The following is a 21,943-nucleotide window of genomic DNA, read 5'->3' on the forward strand; positions in this document are numbered from 1 at the left end:
CAGTATATCAGGGGGAAAATGTGTATATACACATCGGTATCGGTATCGGCCAAAATCCAATATCGTGCATCCCTAGTTGCAAACTACAGACATGTCCAGGCATGCCCGCTATGCCGCTGGCTTCAAACTTTAAACTCATCAACTAATCTTACTGTACAAAGCACCAGATACAGAGTTTCGTTACAGTCTATCCTCCTGTGTGCCGCGCACACACACCCCTATGCTTTCGGCACTGATCGCTGAGGATCCATGTTTGAAAAAAAAGTTAACGTACTGTGAACCACTGCTGGCAGGCAGCTTCTGCACACCGCCCATTGCGAGTCCACTGCACCACTGATTTAAATCCACATGTCCCGCTCAATTGTCAGTATCTACTCATTTTCTCTGGGCTAGTATTCCGTATCTCCTGAGAAAGCTCCAGCCAGCGTGTAGCGGAGTCTGACAGTCCAGGCAGAAAGCCAGCGATCCGGGCAGGCACTGTGCCGCTGTCACGGCAAACTGCGGAGCTCCTGAACACTGAAACAGTCTTACTAAATTTGCAATTAGCCATCAATTTTTGTAAAACGGCCCATATTTGAGCTTTATATAGTTGATTTCTCGCATAAAAAAGTCTCATAAGTGAATTTAGTAATGCAACAGCAGATGAACAATGTATAACATTTCTGAGATTTGCACGAACGAGATTTAGAAGACTAACTGACCTCAGATCAGTTAGTGGCCTATGTAAATTTGGGGGCGTTACAAAGATAGAAGGTAGAGCCAAATGAGAAGGATTTGGGATGTTGACGTCAACTTTTAGCTTTGTTCAGATTCGCCCATTTTCAGAGGCAGTTTCAAATTGTGAGATTTGCAGAGGAAAGAGGTGTCAATGGGATTTTGAGGTTCTATGTATGTCCTATTTACCCTCCAAACTGTCGTTTTTCAACTATGACAGGGTAAAATCGGTTTTGCATTCTATCACCCCTTTAACTTACATCACATCACTGAAGGTCAAAAACACTCTTGAAGGACCATAAGCCGATTTCATACCACTTAAAGGCTTCGGGAGTAACCTTGTTCTTTTCTGATGGTGCCTGCTGATGAGCACACTGTAATCAAGTTTAGGTGCACTGTGATGAGGGAGTCATCCATACAGCCCTTTTCAGCTGATATAGGTATTTCCTATAAAACCCAGACTGCGTCAAATTCCTAGTGGATTTTCACTGGGGTGGTTCCAGAAAGAATCCCAGGGAAGGTCAGGATAAGACGCACATTTGGAGTAATTTTGGGTGCAGGTATGCAAAGCAGACAGCTCCTTCCATAACACACAGCTCATTTCTGGCCCTATCGGAATCAAGATGTCAGACTGAATAAGATCGCAAGCACGTTTTTTAACATGTGCTGCTTGTACACCAAAGACAGATGTTCAGTTTAATCAAAATATGAATCTGTTAATCAAACTAGTTCTCAGAGGATCAGGTGTTGGGCTGTGCATGACTGATTGCAGGGTTATAAAACACTGACATTTCAAGCCTTAGAGTAGAGTTATTTATCATGGTAGTGAAAATTCTGGGTGGCTGCCATGGCATTATCTTCAGTAAAGGCATTAGGTGTATCATATTACACCTGGACCTAAATTTAGTCAAAGACAATATAAACCAAGAATGTGCTTTAATGATGGAATGCAAGTCAAATTGTTCTGTATGCCAGCTGGTGCCTGATCATTAGCCTGAAAATGGATATAAAAAGTATATGATTTAAAATCATAAATATGAGCTTATTCAATAATGTTGAGAGAGATTGCATGTGTTGAAATAGTTTGCAGTAAAAGAGGATATTCCACAGCACTAACAATCATCACATCCCATGAAGGCCTCTGCAGATGGTGGGAAAGCCAAAGGGAAATCCCTGTAGGCCTGCAGTTTGCTTTGAAGCTGTGCTACATGCAGTTGCCACGGGAGGCTAAAAAGACAGGCATGTGGCAGCTTGGGCCACATTAACATCACCAAAAACAACTAATTGCACACACTTACTAAAAAGTAAACATACTCACAGCTGCCCAAAGGCAAACTGTAATTACATTTAAGCGTGCACTTTAACACACATGCAACCATATATCATTTGTATTTGCTATTTTTTGGATAAACCATGGGCAATCAAAGACATTCCTTCCCACGTTTAAATATTGGCAAGTAATGATACTGTCAACTGTTTCACCAAGATTACTAATCAGTCAATATTTACAACAATTATTCGAGAAGCTGAGGCTTTCAAGAATGCTGTTTTTCCATGATATCCAAATACCATGGAAATTCACTAGATGATTTACCATTCCTATGACTAAAACACAATGGTGCAATGCATCCTGACAAGATAACAGAGTCATGCCACAACATCATATGGATGCATTTATTGTAGCATTTTATTGAGAAACATCCCATACTTATGATTGATTTCTCATCTGTATGTTAATTCTTTTACACTCAGACAAACTAAAGTAATTAAAACTCAAAGATTTTATTTCCCAAATGTTCTTCTAAACTCACCATATCCTTGACCAAGTATAGCAAAGCTTATTATATATATATATATATATATATATATATATATATATATATATATATATATATATATATATATATATATATATATATATATATATATATATATATATATATATATATATATATATATAACAGCTACAGCACCAATATTACTCTAGCTTTTTCGTTTTTGTGTTTATTTTTTTTATGATTAACATTTATACATACAATATGAACTATATTGTATACTGCGGACAAGAAGGCAAAGAAAGTGTGTCTATGATAATGTGCATCTGTGTTTGTGAAGTTAAACTGTACAGAGGTAGCCTGACTGAGCCATCGTAAAGTGTATCTGGTTTCAGGTTGGAACAGGAGGAAAATAGCACAAGATAACAGTTGTTTTAAAAGTATTTAAAATGAGTGTACAGAACTATAAAGAATATTATGGGGAAACATTTTAAAAAGGATGTGCAAAAACCTTGCCATCATGAAAAATGTTTCACATTAACCAGCGGTTAACTCAGCACTATAAAGCAGGCGCAGACTATGCTGCTAAAAATAGCTAATTGTATAGCCAGAACAAGCAGCTGAACAAGAAAATGTTTTATATTTTCCGTTTCTAATGTTCTAACCATTTATAACGGTGTCCCCACAATCTGGACAACTACAGTGATTGGCGAGCAACTCCTTCACACTTCCCCTCTAACATTCCCTGATTTCAACAACCATAACTTTCCCATATGTCTAATTATCCCTTGAGTGGCTGTTACTCAGAGCAGTTGCACATAACACAAGCCCTCCCCTCTCACCTCCTGGTTGGACCCAACCGGCAGTGTGCTTGGCAGGGGGTTGGTTACGGGTCGACCACAGACAGAAATAACCTTGTTTTCTCACTGGCATGCTGCAACTCGTGGTGTTGTTCTAGGAGCCAGACAGGGCCTCTGTGTTTTTATCTGGTATCACAGTGGATTCTTAAACCGAGTGACAGTGATACTGTATGATTTGTGGGTGGCAGCATCAAGAAAATAGATAAAACTTACTTTTACAATTATATTATTCATGGCTGCAAACGGTTTCGAGTCAAAACAAAGCCCCATCCTCTCTGAATGATCATGTTTTATACTGCACTCTTGGTTGTGATCTCAGCCAACATTACATTTGAAGCTAGAGTGAAGATATTGGTATCATATTAAACGTACCAATCTTGTCATGCTAAAGGTGGCTAAATAATGCTCCACAGTTTTTGCACAATTTTTTTCGCACAATTTTGGCGATGGAAAAACGGGCATGGCCATTTTCAAAAGGGCCCCTTGACCTCTCACCTCAAGATATCTACAGTAAATGAAAGGTACCCACGAGCCTTTAAAGACATGCCCATTTCATGCTAATCCCAGGCGTTTTTGGCAAAAAAAACATGCCATTTTCGCATGAAGTGTTATTTTCATGTAAAAATTATGCATTTAAAATATTTCTGCATACTGGGGTTCCTAAACAGTCTTGGAAACACATAAACTGGGTATAATTGGAAAGCTGAGAATCTTCTTGAATCCATGAGCCCCATTTTATTCATGATTTATGTTAGTCCCAATAGACCATTTTTTGAAACGTGACCCCACTATGTAAAATGACCTGGTGTGACCTCTAGAATAAATCACAGCCTTAAGAAACTTTACAACCACAGACAACTTTACAAATAGAGACTGAGGGCATTCAGAGTGGCTTTCATAGGTATACTGACAATAAGGGGGTTTCTTAGCAGTTTCCAGAACAGAAGTGCTCCCCAGCCAGTCACCAATAAAATGCAATTCTTGCAGAAATCTCCAAATGTCAAGTTTTTGATACCAAATCACAGGAGGGATTTTTCTCTGGTGTTCCTCAAGGTCTTAATGTGGTATTTGGAGGGATCCTGAAAAATGGTTAAAGTTTACACCCATGTGTATAATGGTCAAATGGTACAAAACTCATGTGGCAAATGGTATCAACCCAAAATGGCTTATGAGACATAATTGAGCATGATAATAGCCATCATATACTTCCATCATAATGTTCTAAGCCCTTATACACTCACAAAACACAATGACTACGTTTACATGCAGCCAATAACCCGTTCAAAACCGGAATATTAGCAATAACCCGGTCGTGCACGGCCATGTAAACACCGGCAAAAACCCGAATATGCTACCTGGGTTACCCTTTCTAACCCGAAATTTTGGTCATGTAAACGCCGTATCGGCATATCCCCATCAAAAGGAACATTGATTTGTGTTCTGTGCATGTTCTATTCGCAAGGAGTCTTGGTCTTTTGAGTAGAGGAACTCTTTGTATGCGCCAGAAAACATAGTTATAATAATAATAATTATATACTATAATAATATAGTTTATATATATATATACATATATATATATATATATACACATATATATATATATACACACATATATATATATATACACACATATATATATATATATACACACACATATATATATATACATATATATATATATACATAATATATAGATGTGTATATCTATATATGTATATATATAGATGTGTATATATATATGTGTGTGTGTATGTATATATATATATACACATACACATATATATATACACACTACACACACACATATATATACACACATACACATACACATATATATATATACACACACATACATATACACATATATATATATATACACACACATACATATACACATACATATATATATATATACATATATATATATATATATATACTGTATATATATATATATATATGCAGCACAGCACCACACTTTTGGAGCGAGGAGGAAACCAATTTCTTCATTAGTGTCGTGAAAACCATGAATATAATGTCTTTTGACGGCAGAAAGTACCGGAGATAGTGAGATTTATAAGAAGGTGACCGAAAAGTTATTGCGGTCTTAAGGTTGTCCGGTATACGGCCCAGACGCTTAACCGTGGCGTCGCGCACGCTGTCCGGGATATTGCCAATTGATTACAAATTCCATGTAGGAGTAACTCTCTCTGCTCACACATGTAAACGGGTTATTCCGAATGTTTCAGAAACCCGAATAGTGACCTTAACCCGACCATAACCCGAATTTTGACAGCTTGTAAACGTAGTCAATGTTTATTACATATTTATAACTAGAAGAACTTGACACACTGCGCTGAGCAGCATCCCCAACTTATCATTGGGTATATACTATCTCCTCCTAAAGATGCCCAATCCCCCCCCCCCCCTAAAAAAGATGGGTCTATGGTGGGTCTCTAAGAGTTAAGTAACTCAAGTAGAGTTTTGCATTAAAATTGTAGGACTGCTTAGTGGACTGCTAAGATATGTTATACTTTATGTAATACAATCACAGGCTCGCATCTCTGCTGACTCAAAGGGAAAGCATCTTACTCCATGTCATAGTCTTCACATTGCATTAGATGTATGTGCTTTTAATTCTAATGACATTAGCAGAAACCTGGTTTTAGCCTTTGGCATAGTCACAGACTGATATCATCAGAAAAACTGTTTGGGAGTTCCTGAAATGTGAATAATCCAAATCAGTGTTAATGCATCAGGCTTACAAAGAGGCGAGGTGCCAACATTTGGCACCACATCACTTTTCCATGGAAAGTGAAAACCTCTACCTTATTCAGTTTGGGTTATTAGGACACAATTTTGTTGTGCAACTAAAACACTTTGGAGACATGAGTGGATCTTAATTTCAGAAGCTATACTCCAGCACGCAGATGCCCTCCACTGTTTCCAAAATCTTAAATTTGAACATTTTCTCACCAACAATATACTCCCCATCAACACGGCCAAGTGGTATGCATACCATTTTTGTGTCCCCAGAAAAAGTTTAGGAATAACATTTGCTCATTGGAATAACAGGTAACAATAACAGTGTAGCCATGGCCTCAGGAGAGACAGACAGTCAGAACAGCAGGCTGCCAGAACACAGTCCAGACCACAAGGGAAGCATTAACTGCTCTATAAATGCCAGGAATATAAGTGTAGTGTTGTTTTCTAATGGACAATGCATAATGCAGCATATACAGTAAAGGCAGCATTAAGTCACATTGATCATCACACAAATGTGCTTCCCAGCTGAAATGTATTATAAAAATGTCAAACAATGTCCTATTGATTACGCATGCAGGATAAAATATGATACATTACACTGTCTGAGCTGCATTTCATTGCAAAATTGGAAAGAAATGCTCCCTCTATTCATCTACTGTCATCTCCTTGCAACCAATTTACTTCCTGCCTCAGCTATGAGAAACAATGAAGTTACCCTGATTAAAAGACATTTCCTTCCTCCACCATTCACAGTTATGCCTGGAATGGCTGCAGTATTTACTCAGGCCTGAAGCGGTAAACTGCAGATCCCACACGGCAAATGCATCATAGGCTACAAAGGCCAAGGGTTCCTGGGACCGTAGTTCTTCTTAATCCAAGTTGGTTTATATTTCAAAACCTTCTGTACTGCATGCATCCATGGGTGCCTTGACGAGACCCAATGCAGGATTTACTGTACAAAACTGTACAGGAGCACATTGTTGGCCCCTGGGTTAGGGCCCCTGAAACTCTCCTTTCCCCCAACTAGTGACAAATATGTTTATGATGTTTTATTCCCACTTCTTGTGGTTTCAAACTTGAAAAAAAAGCACATTTCTAAAAGCCTCTCTGAGTCCTGGAAGTTATAACACACCACTCTTAATGTTGAACTAACACAAACAAAAAAAAATAACTCTGTTATGCTCCTTAAATGTAGGCTGTACTTACCAGGGAAAATAAAAGACCTGGCACACAGCAGGACATACAGTATTATTCACATTTATCAATATCGAATTGTCACAAACAATCAAGCAACTTCACCTGCTGCAGGAACATTGAAAAGCTTGTATTGCTGGACTATCACAGAGAGAGTGATCAGCACTGGTCTAATTATGTCCAGCACTACAAGCTAGCCAACATTGCTTGTGAGAGTCTCCGCAGAGGGGGGCACTAAGAGCTCAGCATGATCAAGTTTTTATTATACTGTACGTATACAGGTATATCAGGAAGACATGGATTACACTGCCATCTAGTGTAATAATAAGGGACAATTATAGGTGCCTTCTTCTAGCCTGACAAGCCAAACCCCTGGCTGCAAATTACATTTGCTGCCAATAGGGTGTGTCTAGATTTCTAGGCTAGCCTTCTTCCATTTTCCAATGTAATGTAAACCCATAGATATTTTCCATTCCACTCCAAAAAGTGACAAGAGGAGTTAGGTGGTAGCCATTATCTCTGCCCTGTTTTTATTCAAGATACATAATTCTCCTCCTCAGAGACACATAATGACAGAGGCTTAAGCAAATGGTGGTGACATTATTTATGCAGAATTAATTGAGGACAGAAATCAAAAGCAGCTGTTACCTATTAGCTCCTCTACCAATCAGATAAACTATAACCACAAAAGCAAGCAAGTGGCCAAACACATTTTTAATTTTGATATTTAAATTAGAATGCTGAGAAATCATGTACTGTCATCTGCTGTGTGTAGGAAAATATCAGAATAACTCCGGCCTATCGCCCTAAAGAGGATGACATAAATTAGTGGTGGGTGGATCGATCCAAATATTGATAATATCCATACCAACGTTGGTATTGATATTGATCAATACAAGTGTAATAAGATCTGTCTGTTTAAGTGTCGCTGCTTTCAAGTGCCGCTCCTGTCACAGCGCAGAGCAGGCACACTTAGCTCCTCCTCCCCAAGGGTGTAAGCGAGCGTCTGGCTAGCGTAGCTCTTATGGCGCCATTTTGATGTTAACAAGCGCTCACCCCCCGTTAGCATCCCATTGACTGCCATTCATTTTGACAGCGAATAACTTTACATCTGAAGTGTTTAAAGACTCTATTTGTCCATTGTTTATTTCTAGAGAAACACAACAATGTATAAAAGGCTGCATTACCTTGTATCTCATGTTATGGCTCCGTAGCAGACATTTTTGTAAAAATAGGTTAACGATTGTGTCATAACCACGCAACTTTCTGTCGCATAGTAGAGGAATTACCATATAATACAGGAGAAGCTCGCAGGCAGTTTCGACTTATATTAACTGTTTAAGTTTAAAGGTCCCATGACATGGTGCTCTTTGGATGCTTTTATATAGACCTTAGTGATCCCCTAATACTGTATCTGAAGTCTCTTTCCCATAATTCAGCCTTGGTGCAAAATTACAGCCACTAGAGTCAGTCCCACAATGAGCTTTCCTTAGTATGTGCCATTTCTGTGTCTGTAGCTATTGAGGAGGAGAGAGGGGGGGTTGCAAGGTGGATGTTGGGGGTGTGGCCTTGACCAACTGCCACTTTGCTCGTTTGAAAGCCATGATGTCTCTCTTTCTAATGGGTGGGCCAAATTCTCTGGGTGGTCAAAGCAGAGAAAGGGGAGGTAACCTTGGTCCTTATGACCTCATAAGGAGCAAGATTCCAGATTGGCCCATCTGAGCTTTCATTTTCTCAAAGGCCGAGCAGGATACCCAGGGCTCGGTTTACACCTATCACAATTTCTAGCCACTGGGGGACCATAGGCAGGCTGGGGGAACTCATATTAATGTTAAAAAACCTCATAAAGTGAAATTTTCATGCCATGGGACCTTTAATTACTAATGTTAACTAGCATGTTAGTTAGCAATAATGAGCCTGTGCTTATGTTATCTCCTTATCTCCTTACATATACCTACGCTCTCCGTCTCCGCAAGATTCGGAATGATTGAGATTTCTCTTGGCACAGTTACCAGAAGACTTCCAACTTTCAGACAGGTTGCTCACGTCACATCTACGTCTTCAAGCTCAGTTGGAGGCTGCGGAGTAACGCTCAGCGCTCACCGGAAAGTGCTTCTAATATCCTTCACTGGTCTCCGTCCAGAGCAACGGGATCTGTTGGTCCATTCTATATAATGTCTATGCTCCCCCCCCCTCTTGTGATTTGATGTTGTACTGTCACATGACTCAGTGGTGCCGGACAAACAAGCAAGACACCAGTCAGGCCCGGCAGCAAAATTACGAATCCCAATTGGTTGGGGTTAGGCATTTGACCTTGAGTGGTTAAGGTTAGGATAGCCGATTGGTCGGGATATGACCTGAACAAATCAGGTTACGTTACTTTGCGTAAGCATGGACGCCCAGCCAATAGTAGCTATTGAAGGGCGGTTCTTGGCGGCTAACGCTAACGCTAGCATGCTACGTCGTTCTCAATAGCAAAGCACTGCTACAACACACACAAGTTCACCATAATCTACAAAAGAACTACTTACATGTGCGCCCTCATTTAGAAGTCTCCCAGCTAATCCTGCCTTGTAACTGACCAAAGTTGAAGAAACAGCTTTCTTTTACGGTCTCTAGAGTTAGCTAGCTGACATGCTCTACATCTGAGCTACTGCGCATGTGCGAGTGCAATCAAAGATAGTAGTGAAGAAGAAGATGAAAAGAGGTCTCACTCTGTAGCTAAAACAGAAACCAGGTGAAAAGAGGATCTGCAGCAGTGAGAGAGAGCTGTGCAGTACAACAACAATATGGTGTTTTTTGAAAATTAAACCATGTAAACCTATTCTGGTACAACATTAAAATACAGTTATGAACCTGAAAATGAGCATAATATGGGCGCTTTAACTTATTAATAATCCAAAGGAAAAATCACAGAACCACTTAAAGGTCATGACAATTCATTCAGATTTAGCAATTTGATGATGAATCCACCTTAATTATTAAAAAAGTATCAGTATCGGTATCGTATCTGTATCGGTGATACTGGCCCTGTATTTACTTGGTGTCGGATCGATACCAAATTTTGCAGTATTGCACACCACTAGCATAAATTACCAGCTGTGGCGTTTCTGTCTACGTAGCATGTTGGCCAAACTGCACTCCAAACTTCTGCACAAGTATAATCTAATGTTCAAACTGGCAAGTCTAGCCAAGATGGGCTGCCAGACAGTCTGCACACCAAATTAATTGCACTAGCAGTAGGGGACCAAGTAGATTTCTTTACATCTAAGACACAATCTATTAAAAACAGGCAATGGATTAGGAGTACAAATATGTCACAACACCAAATACTGTAATTATACTTTTCATTATGTATAACAAACACCTTGCTCTTTCACAGAGGATTTCTGAAGAGGTTTCACAGATGGAATTAGCAGACTGGAAGGCTGAGTATATAAGTGGAGGATTGATAGTGTGACAATAAAACTTTTGTGTAGTTATATTTTAATATAGTCCAGTTTGGCTTTTAAGAATCTAATCTTCCTCAAGTAAATCTCAAGCAATTATTAAAAAAAAAATCTTTACCTCTAACCTTAAAGCTGCTTTGCATAGACAAATGATGATATAAGATTCAATTATTAAAACTTTATACTTTACCTACTTATCCTTTTAAAGTAGGAACCAGATACTAGCCTGAATTTAATCTCAGACACAAGGGGGCAGTGGAGGTAAGCTTGTTGCAGCTTGTCACTTGGCTCCTTTGAATCTGGGAAGTTAAAATGATATCTGAAGTGTTGCTTCAGTACTACACAGTGATAATTTTAAAATCTTCTCAGTCCATGTGCCCTCCGTCAGATCTGTCCAAATATAGAGCTAAGTATGAAGCTACAAGAGTGTGATAATATTAGTCAGTGATTATCTCCCTTGGAGGCAAATCGTTGCGAGTGAATCCATCATGATTCTGCAGGATGTTATCTGTTCCCAAATGTCCAACTATATTAAAACAATGGTTGGTAAATTTACATTTATTTCACTCATTTCTAAGAGGATGAATAAAAGTTTCACTGAAGTACTGTATTTAAGTCAGTGTGACTCTTGTCTTTTAGAGGGGTTCCTCTTAGCAGACTTTGCTGCTTCACTACATCAAACACAAAGCCCAAGTAATGAATCTGTACAACTTTCTGCGTCCTTGAGTGTCTCAATAAATCTAATTAAGGGGCTGCTTGGGGCATCATGATTACCTGGGGGCCCAGCAGAGTTTAAAAATGAAAGTGAGGGTATAAGCGTTAGATGTTCAGCTGTTAATAATAATAATGCTTAGAGTTCATATGTCTGTCATTCAAATTTTGTTGCACAAAGGTCATAAGAATTTGGCCACCAAATGGAAAATATGACAAAATCTAAAACATACAAATAACTTCTCAATGCCTAAAAATATGGAATTTGCTAAATTTGTGAAACATTATTTTGTAAAGAACTTGAATTTGACTAAGACTAAACTTGTTCTTTGGTCGGAGGCCTAAATGTTCATTAAAATTCCTTGAAAAACATCAAATTCAGTTTTGTTTTTTTGGTGTCCTGCAAACAAAGAAATAAGTAAACAGAACTGAAAACATAAAGTCCTTGGTGGAGGGAATCTGGAGTTCTGATGGGAAATCATAAACTGTAAAAATAAATGCACTATATTAATTTGAAATCAACTCTTTACTTGCTTGTTGCATCAGGCAACAAGTAAGTAAGTAAAATGTATTTATAGAGCGCTTATCACAGATAAAAAAAATCACAAAGTGCTTTCCATGAAACATAAATACAAGATGATACATAAAAACACAATACACAGTTTATACATAAAGAATAAAGTGCAGACAGGTCAACCAAAAGCCTGTTTAAAAAGGTAGGTCTTTAACTGATTTTTAAAAGAGTCCACAGAATCAGCAGAACATAAGGGAGAAGGCAGAGCATGCCACAGTCTTGGTGCTACTGACTCGAAAGATGATCGCCACAGGTCTTAAGCCGGGTGTGTGGAACAGTCAGTAGATTTACATACATACTGTAAAATGACCGTAGAGAGCGAGCTGTCAAATATGGTTGCAGTAGGTTGGACACATATGCAAGTGCAATAAACCTTATCCTCAAACATATACTGGTAAACCTTTCAACTAATACTGCAATCATTTGTCCTGTTGCTTTGTCCAAAGGTATGCTCTCACATTTTCTCTTAACAATTATCTCATAAGCCCAAGTGCTCAATTTCCTTTGTCTTATTTTAGTAAGAAATATCACTAAGAATTCAATAAGAAATGTAGAAAGACACAAGTGTTTTTTCCATGCACCTAATAAACATGTAATGACAAAAGTTATGAATGCAGTATGACTGATTAGTATTACATGTCAGATAGGATAGGAGGCATATTGTGAATTTAGTTTTAAGAGTAGCCGACCAATCCTAATTAAAGGAGTAACTTAATTACTCATAAGTCATTTCTTTTCCAAACAGTATGTTGCTCTCTCAGTGTGACTGCAGTTAAGTCGGAGTCCGCAGCAGTGATTAAAGCCCATACAAATAACCCAGCCTCGACTGGACTCTCACTGAATATAAATGTCAGAACAATTTGAGATGTGGGACACTGTCATCTGGCAAAAATTTCACTGGAGCCACAAATGCTTCTGAGCCCTATCATCTGGAGAAGCATGACATTTGTTTTAAATAGATAACAGTTGAAGAGTTGATATGAAATCCCCCTGGGTACTGTAGCTGAAAAGCTCATTAGCCTTTTCATTTTTTTTTCCATCTATAGCATTTAGTTTGTAGTTGTCCATTAGTGTTTCCATAATAACCCAACTTTGACACAAAAGGACTAACTCACATTGTAATCAAGAAGCTATTTGGGGGTATTTGTCAAATTACAAGAACTTTTCTGAGTTATTTGCTTTTGCTCACCGGTAGTTTGTATTTAATTGAATTTAATTGACTAGTCAGTATAATCATTGTCAATACCGCTTTCCGAGGAGCCCTGGGTACAACAGTATATTAAAATCAACACAAACAACTGTAATTAAAAGTAGATCTGCAACTAACCTATATTTTTATTATCAATTAAGTTGGCAATTCTTTTCTTTATTGAATCATTTTGTGTATAAAATATCTGAAAATTATGAAAAAAATCAATTACAATTTCCCAGAACCCAATATGTTTTCCTAAAAGGTATTCCACCTCTCAACGGTGAATCATTTATCAAAATAGTTGCTAGTTATTATTTATTGATTTACTATTCCATTAATTTACCTTTGTTTAAGCTCTAATTACAAACACATCAAATGACAGTGTGCTGCAGTTTTGTCCAGCAAAGATGGACTGACCCAGATTTGAGTTCACTTTTCAAAGTGTGTAAATTATTCTTCAAGTTCTGCAATGAGGCTTCAGTTTGTTACTTTTTAGACCCGTCTAGCTGATTCCAGATAATCACAACTATAATACTAACCAATATTAACCATCACTATCAATACATAATATATTTGTCATCATATGGTAAAAAAAATAGACATCCTCTAGTACGTGACTTTTTGTTACATACTGTAATAGAGTAGATACTTAAAAAGATAAAAATGTATTGTGAATTTGTAATTCAAGTTTTCATATTTCAGTGAACAAGGAGACAGTGGACTCTGTGGGTATAAATGCCAATAATACAACAACACAGAAAGACTCATACTTGATCACTAGCTTTTTAAATCTGCATGTGTTGTTTGAGTGTGATGTCAAATAAATATCTGAGGCTGTCAGAAAACAAGTTCCATAAACATAAAATGTATAGCTGTGATGGAGACAGTTGTCAGTTTCAATTCTGCTCCACCAAACGACTTAAGCAATAAAGCTGTGAAAATATTGGACAGACGGAACAGCGTGGAGAGATATACGACTTGGGGAAAGTAAATTTGCAGAAAGAAAGTGAACAGCAGCAATAAATGTCCATCCTAGCTGTGGTAACATACAGCTTTGACAGAAGCTCAGGCGAATAAAAGCACAATTTGTCGTAAATGGAAAAGTCTTCTGGCCCTCACACAAATTGGGCAGCTTGATCATGTTGTCAAAATAGTCACAAATGTTGTGGCAGCACCACCAGCTCATTAAAACAAGTTAACATATTGTAACTCAACATGACAACGTACATTCTTGAATTACGAAAGACAAATCTGCGAAATTAGTGACAATTTTTATCTGATGATTGCCTTCAAACTGCTATTCCACGAATTACGCAAACTAAGGAGACTGACAGAAAACATTCCGTCACATTAACACACAATGAGCTGATGTATCAGCTCATTGTGTGTTAATGTAACGGAATGCTTTCACATAATCATTGCAGATGAGGATGGGCAGACCTGAGACTTTCCCTCAAAAGGTCAAATTTAGAAAATGTGTGTGTGTGTGTGTGTGTGTGTGTGTGTGTGTGTGTGTGTATGTATGTGTATGTGTCACTCCTGCCAATCCATCCAGAGTGCATGTTAGGGAGATCAGCTTTGCTCCAGCGAAATGTGTGGGCTGAAAATAGGCCTAATCGAATAGTGTTTCATATTACATTGCACAGGAGAGCCATGCAGCTAAAGCTCTTACCGATGTCCTCTTCACTTTTCTAGACTGAGGTCTCCACTTCTCCTGAACAGCACACAGTAGACTCTTAAAGGACACCAGTCAAGGTCACATTATCAACACAGTGAACTAGCAGAAGCCAACGACAGTGAAATGAGCAAATATTAAATGTTCTGTGTTAAAGGGAACTTCTACTTATAGATTATTTAAACATTAACAATGTTTATCTCCTGTCCTTAAACAGTAGTCAATTTTTTTATTATTATTTTATTAATAGAATTATAACATATTTCTATGTTTTTTGCTGATGAGATTTAGTTCTGAAATAATGTAGCCTTTAACGTTTGGACTATTATTGTTCATATGAAAGTTATGAGTTTATTATCACTTAATAAACATCTCTGTCCCTTAAGCAACACAGTGCCTGTTTTTTTGTGACAATTGTTTTCTATTCGTATCAAAATGTTTCGAGTATGACTTTGCCTCTTACGCTTGTGCTTTGAAAGCCGCTAAAAATAATCAAAGAAGCCACAAGCTCTGTAAACATAGTAATGGGTGTTTTGTGGGTTGGCTCACCTGGGAGCGGACTGGACAGACATTCAAAAATTATTGCTAAAGTTAAGTCACAATTCTCTGGGATGTGTGCCAAGGCTGGCAGCCCAATTCTGGATATCTCTGCTGTGGCAGGTCCACAGTTTTTTTTCCCCTCCGAGCAGCTAATGTTCCCAGCACCAAAAGCATTACGGCCCCCCCACAGACCCACATATCTGGGTCTCTCACACATAATGCATCGCCTTCAGCAAGAGTGTTTTAGAAAGGCAAGGTGAATACTCAATGACATCTGAAAATAACCACCTACAGCGGTGATTCTTGAAATGGAAGAAAAAGTCTCCACAGTAAAGCTACGATTGTACATCGTTTTGTTCTGCTGAACTTTCAAATAAGTGTCAGCAGGGTATCCTGGGTTAGTGGTTTAAGCTGTATACCATGTAGTTACATTGATGTCACAGGTTTGAATCCAGACAGTGATTCCCATCATATCTCTCCCTGTAAAAAAAACGATCTAAAAAAAAAAAAGAATTCTTCACTAAAAGTAGCAGTGCAATCCTTGAATTTAAATATCTTTTCTTTTTTTTTTATTGACATGCAAGTTCCTTCCTTGGAGTGAACATTTCAAGTGTTGAAAGGAATAGTTTAAAATTTTGGCTACACTTTTTATTCACTTTCTGGCAGAGAGTTAGATTAGAAGATAAACCAATCGCACATATATCCGTTACATATGAAGCTACAGCCAGCTTAGCATAGGAAACTATAGGAAAGCTAACAAAATCCACCTAGCAGCACCTCTAAAGCTCACTAATTAACATGTTAGATCTTGTTTGTTTAATTCGTACAAAAAACAAAGTGTGATAACAACAATTCGCCGTTTTACAGGTTGTTATGTATGTGCTTGACTATTGCCTGGTTGCGACAAACTTCCTTGAGTCTCTGCTGGTTGCCTGGCAGCTGCTCGGAGCCAAGAAATTATCCGGCACATAACCAACTGTACAGTAAAACAGCGACTTGTCAATTGTTACACTTCGGTTTTTAAACAAACATTAGTAGTGAGCTTTTTAGGTGCTAGAAGGCCAATTTTGTTAAGACAGTGAGACTCCACAGCCAGGTTAGCTGTTTTCCTGTTTTCAGTATTTATGCTAAGCTAAACTGACCAGATGCAGGCTGTCCTAGTCTCATATTTAATGGACAGATATTCAGAAGTGTGGCATCAATCTTCTCATCTAACTCCCTGTCTGAAAGTGAAAACGCACAATTCCCAAAATGTCAAATGTTTGCTTTTAGTCAAACTACGCTGTAATCAAATAACATGCAATCACGGTATTATATTTAACATACGTACAGTACATACGACATATTCAACACAAATGTGAAAGCTATGAAACTAGCAAGTTAAGGGTGATTTGCAAGTTGACATGCATCACAAAGTATGATGATGGAATTCAGGAGAGCGTAAGAAAAACAGCAAGGAGTAAAACTCCCCTGCTAGACGTAGACAGACTGAAGCAGCCAGACAAGCATTTACTCCCAGTGGTCAGGAGGCTCATTATCTCCTGTGAAGCTCACATAGTTAGAGCAGAAGTGAACTCTCATCCCGCTATAATGAGCCTGGCATTCCACTGGAGACTTTGGCATGATACTGGCCACCGTGTTGCTCTGCAGCTGACTGAGGGAAATGAAAGGAGCCTCTGATGGGGTCCTGTATGGGCTGTTAGGTACTGCCAGGCGTCACTGCTTCCACTGCTCTCTGTGGATCAGGATGACCTGACTTTCAACAGACACGCACATTTCTTCAAGGGTTTTTCTATGACAAATGCTGGGTAGCTGATGAATCTTGCATTTTGCGAGAAGATTAGGAGACTAATAGAATTATCTCTGTTATATTCCACTAGGCATTTGCACTTCATCAGCTGCCCTGTGTGTGTAGTAGCAGCCCTTTAAAATGATCTTTAGACCAGAACGTCAGATTCCCCACAACCATAGCATCAGCCTTATTTGGATTTTTGTGTATTATATTATTATTTTTATTATATTATTATTTCTCTTTTATTTTTGCTGAAGTAAAGTATCCTAATTTTTTGTGTTTTATTGTTTTGTGGACTCTTTTTGTCTTTTAGACTTTAGGTGCAACAGTTTACTACATGTTTGATCCTGATGCATCATATATCATACATTGCATGTATTGTTTGTCTGAGATGTTGTACTTTTTGCACCTAAATATAACAGTAGATTCAAGTAGTGCTAACCTTTTGTGGTTCCAGCTTCTGTTTTCTCAGATTTTAATTATGCACAATTTATTTAATTTATTTCTGCATCAATGCTACTAAAAGACATTCACAATAAGTACGCTGTATAGTGTATATTTAAATAAATTAGATTCAAATGTCTGTAAAGTCTAATTTGTTAAGGGTTAAAAGGAGAAATTCAACATGATGATTGATATGTGATCAATGAGTATTTTCTGCCCAGCTCTCGGTCAATATGCTCCACTGTTATTTTTAGTGTGATTCAGACTTGTCCTGTTGGCATCAGAGATGTCTTTTCTAAGTAGAGACTTGACCACAATAGCAGAAATACACTGACCTACAGACAAAACATTACATAAATGAAGAGAGGAGAGGAGAAGAGACATGTTTCTAAAATAGCCATTTTTAGAAAAATAACTCCTCATGTTCTTTTTAACAACAACTTTAAACTCAGAAAGAGTTTGAAGTTTTTCCGGTGACTATTTCCAGCTATAGAGGAGTCAGATATTATGAAGTCTTTCTCTATTGTCGTTGTCAGAATAATAAGCAGTTCAACTGTTTCTGTTTTGAATTTTTTTTTTTTCTTGTTAGACAGAGCAGCCTGTCTACATGTATGGGGCTGAGAGTGACCAATGTGTTTGGGTTTGTCAGACAATTAAATCTTAAAAGAGCTGCAGAAAAAAATATAACAATTACAGCATCTGAAACATCATGAGAGGTTGAACACTAATCTGCTCATGACAACATGCATTAAAATCTTCAAAACTAAGTTCTGTGCTACTCCTGCAATATGAGTACATTTTCAAAAGTTCCTCCTAAGAATGTGCATCATCTAAACACAAAAGTTCACTTCATCTTAAACCCTTGAGCTGGGCACTGAACTAATCAGCTTCTTCCTGCTTTGAGAAGACTTCTCTAAAAGATTTCACACGCTCAATTTCAAAGGTTCGACCACAGAAAGCTATCAGTGATAAATCTGAAAAATGCTTTGGACCATTGTGAGCTGCCAGTCCATCTATTGATTGGTTTGGTCTACACAAAAACCAAATTATGCATTTCATCAGCCAGCTTGAACTACATTTTCAGAAGAAACATTGGAAACAAAAAAAAGAAATGAGCATTTTTGCTTTTTCTTTGACAGCAGTGACTTCAGTGAAGACGACCCAAGCTCAGAATTATGCTGCTCTGCCAAATTCACATTTAACAGCTTGAGCAACATTTACATTTATTAAAAAGACATCTCAGGGCAATGACAATCTTCAAAAAGCCAGTTTCCAATAGAGTAGTGACCTTGAAGCTCATACTACTGTCTCACTTCAGCATCTTTTTCATATGTAGGAAATCTCAAAGTAATATCCTGCAGCTGTAGTGTCGGGTCATGAAATACTTTACACAGGACAGTGTGCTATCAGGTCTGTCTCACTCATGGTCATCCTGGCTATATTATGTTACCATGACAACACTCTGCACTCCTCAGCCTGGAAAATGAACAAGAAGATTTAACAGAAAAAATGTCAGACGCTGAGAAGCAGCGATTGAACACTAACGAACAGTCACCACTGACTGGCCTACTTTGACTACAAATTACTTAAAGGCTCAGCTTGATGTGTTTGAGATGTTGAATATCTCACCAGTTTTAGTCTCAGTGTTCTCAGCTATCTATAGTAATGGAAAAGTGTGTCGCTCCATCTTCCAGGCCAATTCTTCACTGTCATCCTACATTAATAAAACCAGTCGCATGGTGTGAAACTGGTCTGGTTTTTGGAGGTACTCCCAACCCCTGGTCTCATACAGTGACAAACTGTCAGCTGCACTATGGTGCAGCCCTCAAAGTTTATACAGAATACTGTAGTTGGGTGTCATTTTTTTCACTATGTTTTCCATATTAACCCTAGTATCTGCTGTAACTAGGACAAAAGTAAAATTAACACAAGCACACTGGCAATTAACCAAGGCTTACTCCACAGTGCTCAGCATAAGTGAATACACCCATGCTAGTTGACTAAAAAGAGGAATAAAAAAATCTTTTGGAAATATGCGGGATCGTGGCCAATTAAAATAGCCCCACATCATCACATACCCTTCACCATAACTAGAGATTGGCATGGGCTATTTTAATTCCAAAGGCCAAGGGAACTCTATCAGGATGCAGAGTATCTTGGATCCATGAAATAACTGGCCTTAAAAATAAAAATCTGCCTGCCTCTATGGGAATTTAACATAGGGGTGTACTTACTTATGCCCCTGTATTTTAAGGAAGAACATTTATTTATTTATGATACATTCATTCACAAAGAAAATTGGTGTCCTTAAAGGTTGGATTTTCCTCATTTTTTTAATTAAGGCATGATCAATTTCCAAAAGATGATTTTTTATTCCTCTTTTAAGTCAACTTTAGCATGGGTGTATTCTCTTATGCTGAGCGCTGTATCTTTACATAGCAAATATTTGTTGACTGCTAATGTTAATGATCTGAATGTTGAGTACAGCCCCTTTAACTATGTGGTTGCATCATGGGGATAAATACTGATAATATTCCCCACAATGAACCGAAGAAGCCTTTCAGATTAACTGCTAAATATCTAAAATATTTGTCCAGTGATTTTTCTTTAGATGTTATAGCTCCTCGATGATTGAGGTAAACCTTCAGATGTTTTGCTCTTACTATTATCATGCTGCTGAAAGCAGGTGCACTGGAGATACATAAGTCATTGCATGCTTTAGCAGTAAGTAAACTCTGGAGCGAGCATCTGCCTAACCAAAATACCATTTATTTTGATCAATTCAATAAAGAGCTCCACACTGTTAAGATTTGAAGGAATAGTTTGACATTTTGGGGGGATTCGCTTATTCACTTCTTTCCGAGAGTTAGCTGAGAAGATTGATACATTATTATATTAGGTTAGCCTAGTATACAAAGTGGAAAAAGTTAGCCTGCCTCTGCCCCAACAAAATACAGCTCACTAATTAACATGTTATATCTTGTTTGTTTAATCCATACAACAAATTGTGGATTTGTGGTTTTACAGGAGGCTTGGCCGGGCACAGTCTGGAGTCTCTGGTGGTTGCAGCCTCATTTTGATGACAACATTTTAGTAATGTGATAAAGTTGATGTAATCCACCCTACTGTCTTAAATCAGTCCTGTGCAAGAAGACTGTAGCTTTTTCTCTGGCTTGACAACAAAGTATTATTCCTCTCTATTCATAATAGTATTTATCTTGTTGTCTCATAGCAGTACATGCAGTATCAAGAGAAAAAAGAAACCACAAAGTTGAGCATGTCAATTCAGAAGGTTATGTTCATTTGTTTGTGTCTCACCTTGAAGCGGAGAGCTTCAAGCCACGGCGTCATGAATCACTCCTCCAGCTGTGAGCAGAGGCCGTAACACTGTAACAAAAGAATTGAAAAGAAAAGAACGCTAATATTTGTACAGTATATGTCTATATTTGTAAATATTAATACACTGTATTTTTGTTGGATTTTGATGTTTTCTTTAATTAAAGGATTAATGTGGTTATCTATGGATTTATAACATGTACTTATTTTATTACTACTTTGATCTTTGTTGGAAACATCATGGTGCTGTACTCAGCAATCAAATAACTACTAGTTATCTCTTGTACAGCAGGATTGGGTATTAATATTGAAGGAAGCAAATGTGGATTTTGTCCAGTGAAAATCTTATTCTGGAAAGCACACTTTTGAAATCTGATTCCCCTTAATGTTAAAATGACATGTAGAAGCAGTTGCTTCAAAAGAACAGATAACTATAGAGCCCTAATGAGCAGGATTGGACTAGACTGGATGGAACAGATGTAACAGGAGCAGTTCAAGTATAGATCAAAACCGTTGTCACAGAAAAGCTTAAGTATAAATATGCAGCTTTTTTCCACTTTTAAGAAGCAGCATCAAAACCACTTTAGCATACTGTCACACTGCTGATAACACTGGATGTAAATGCGATTTACTGCTCATTTATTTTTTTAATTTTTGTTTTGACTGGACTAAAGAATATAATAGAGAAAAAATGCATCATCTTTAGCAATCTTAAAAGGTGTATACTGTATATCTTGCCTCTTAGAAAATTGTGTATGTAATTAAATATATTAAATGCACCATGATAATTGGGATTTCTTATTTAAATATTTTTGGTCAAGAAGACCATAACATATTTATGTTTTTACATTTTCTTCAATGTAGAAGAAAAGTTATCCTAAGACACTGATGTCACAGTATCCATAGAGGTGGTTTATGGATTTC

At 37.8% G+C, this 21,943-nt stretch overlaps 1 protein-coding gene across 1 annotated transcript in view; it reads right to left on the minus strand.

Moving 5' to 3' along the window:
* mrtfbb (myocardin related transcription factor Bb) overlaps window positions 1–21,070 on the minus strand; it is a 44,833-nt gene extending 23,763 nt beyond the window's left edge. The window contains exon 1 of the mRNA XM_039824966.1: window positions 21,002–21,070. The gene's annotated coding sequence lies outside the window, so the exon portion shown is untranslated. The remainder of the gene's footprint in view (window positions 1–21,001) is intronic.
* Between the last annotated feature and the right edge of the window lie 873 nt (window positions 21,071–21,943).

Source organism: Perca fluviatilis, chromosome 15 (genome assembly GCF_010015445.1).
Source record: "Perca fluviatilis chromosome 15, GENO_Pfluv_1.0, whole genome shotgun sequence".
In the NCBI taxonomy this organism is placed as follows: domain Eukaryota; kingdom Metazoa; phylum Chordata; class Actinopteri; order Perciformes; family Percidae; genus Perca; species Perca fluviatilis.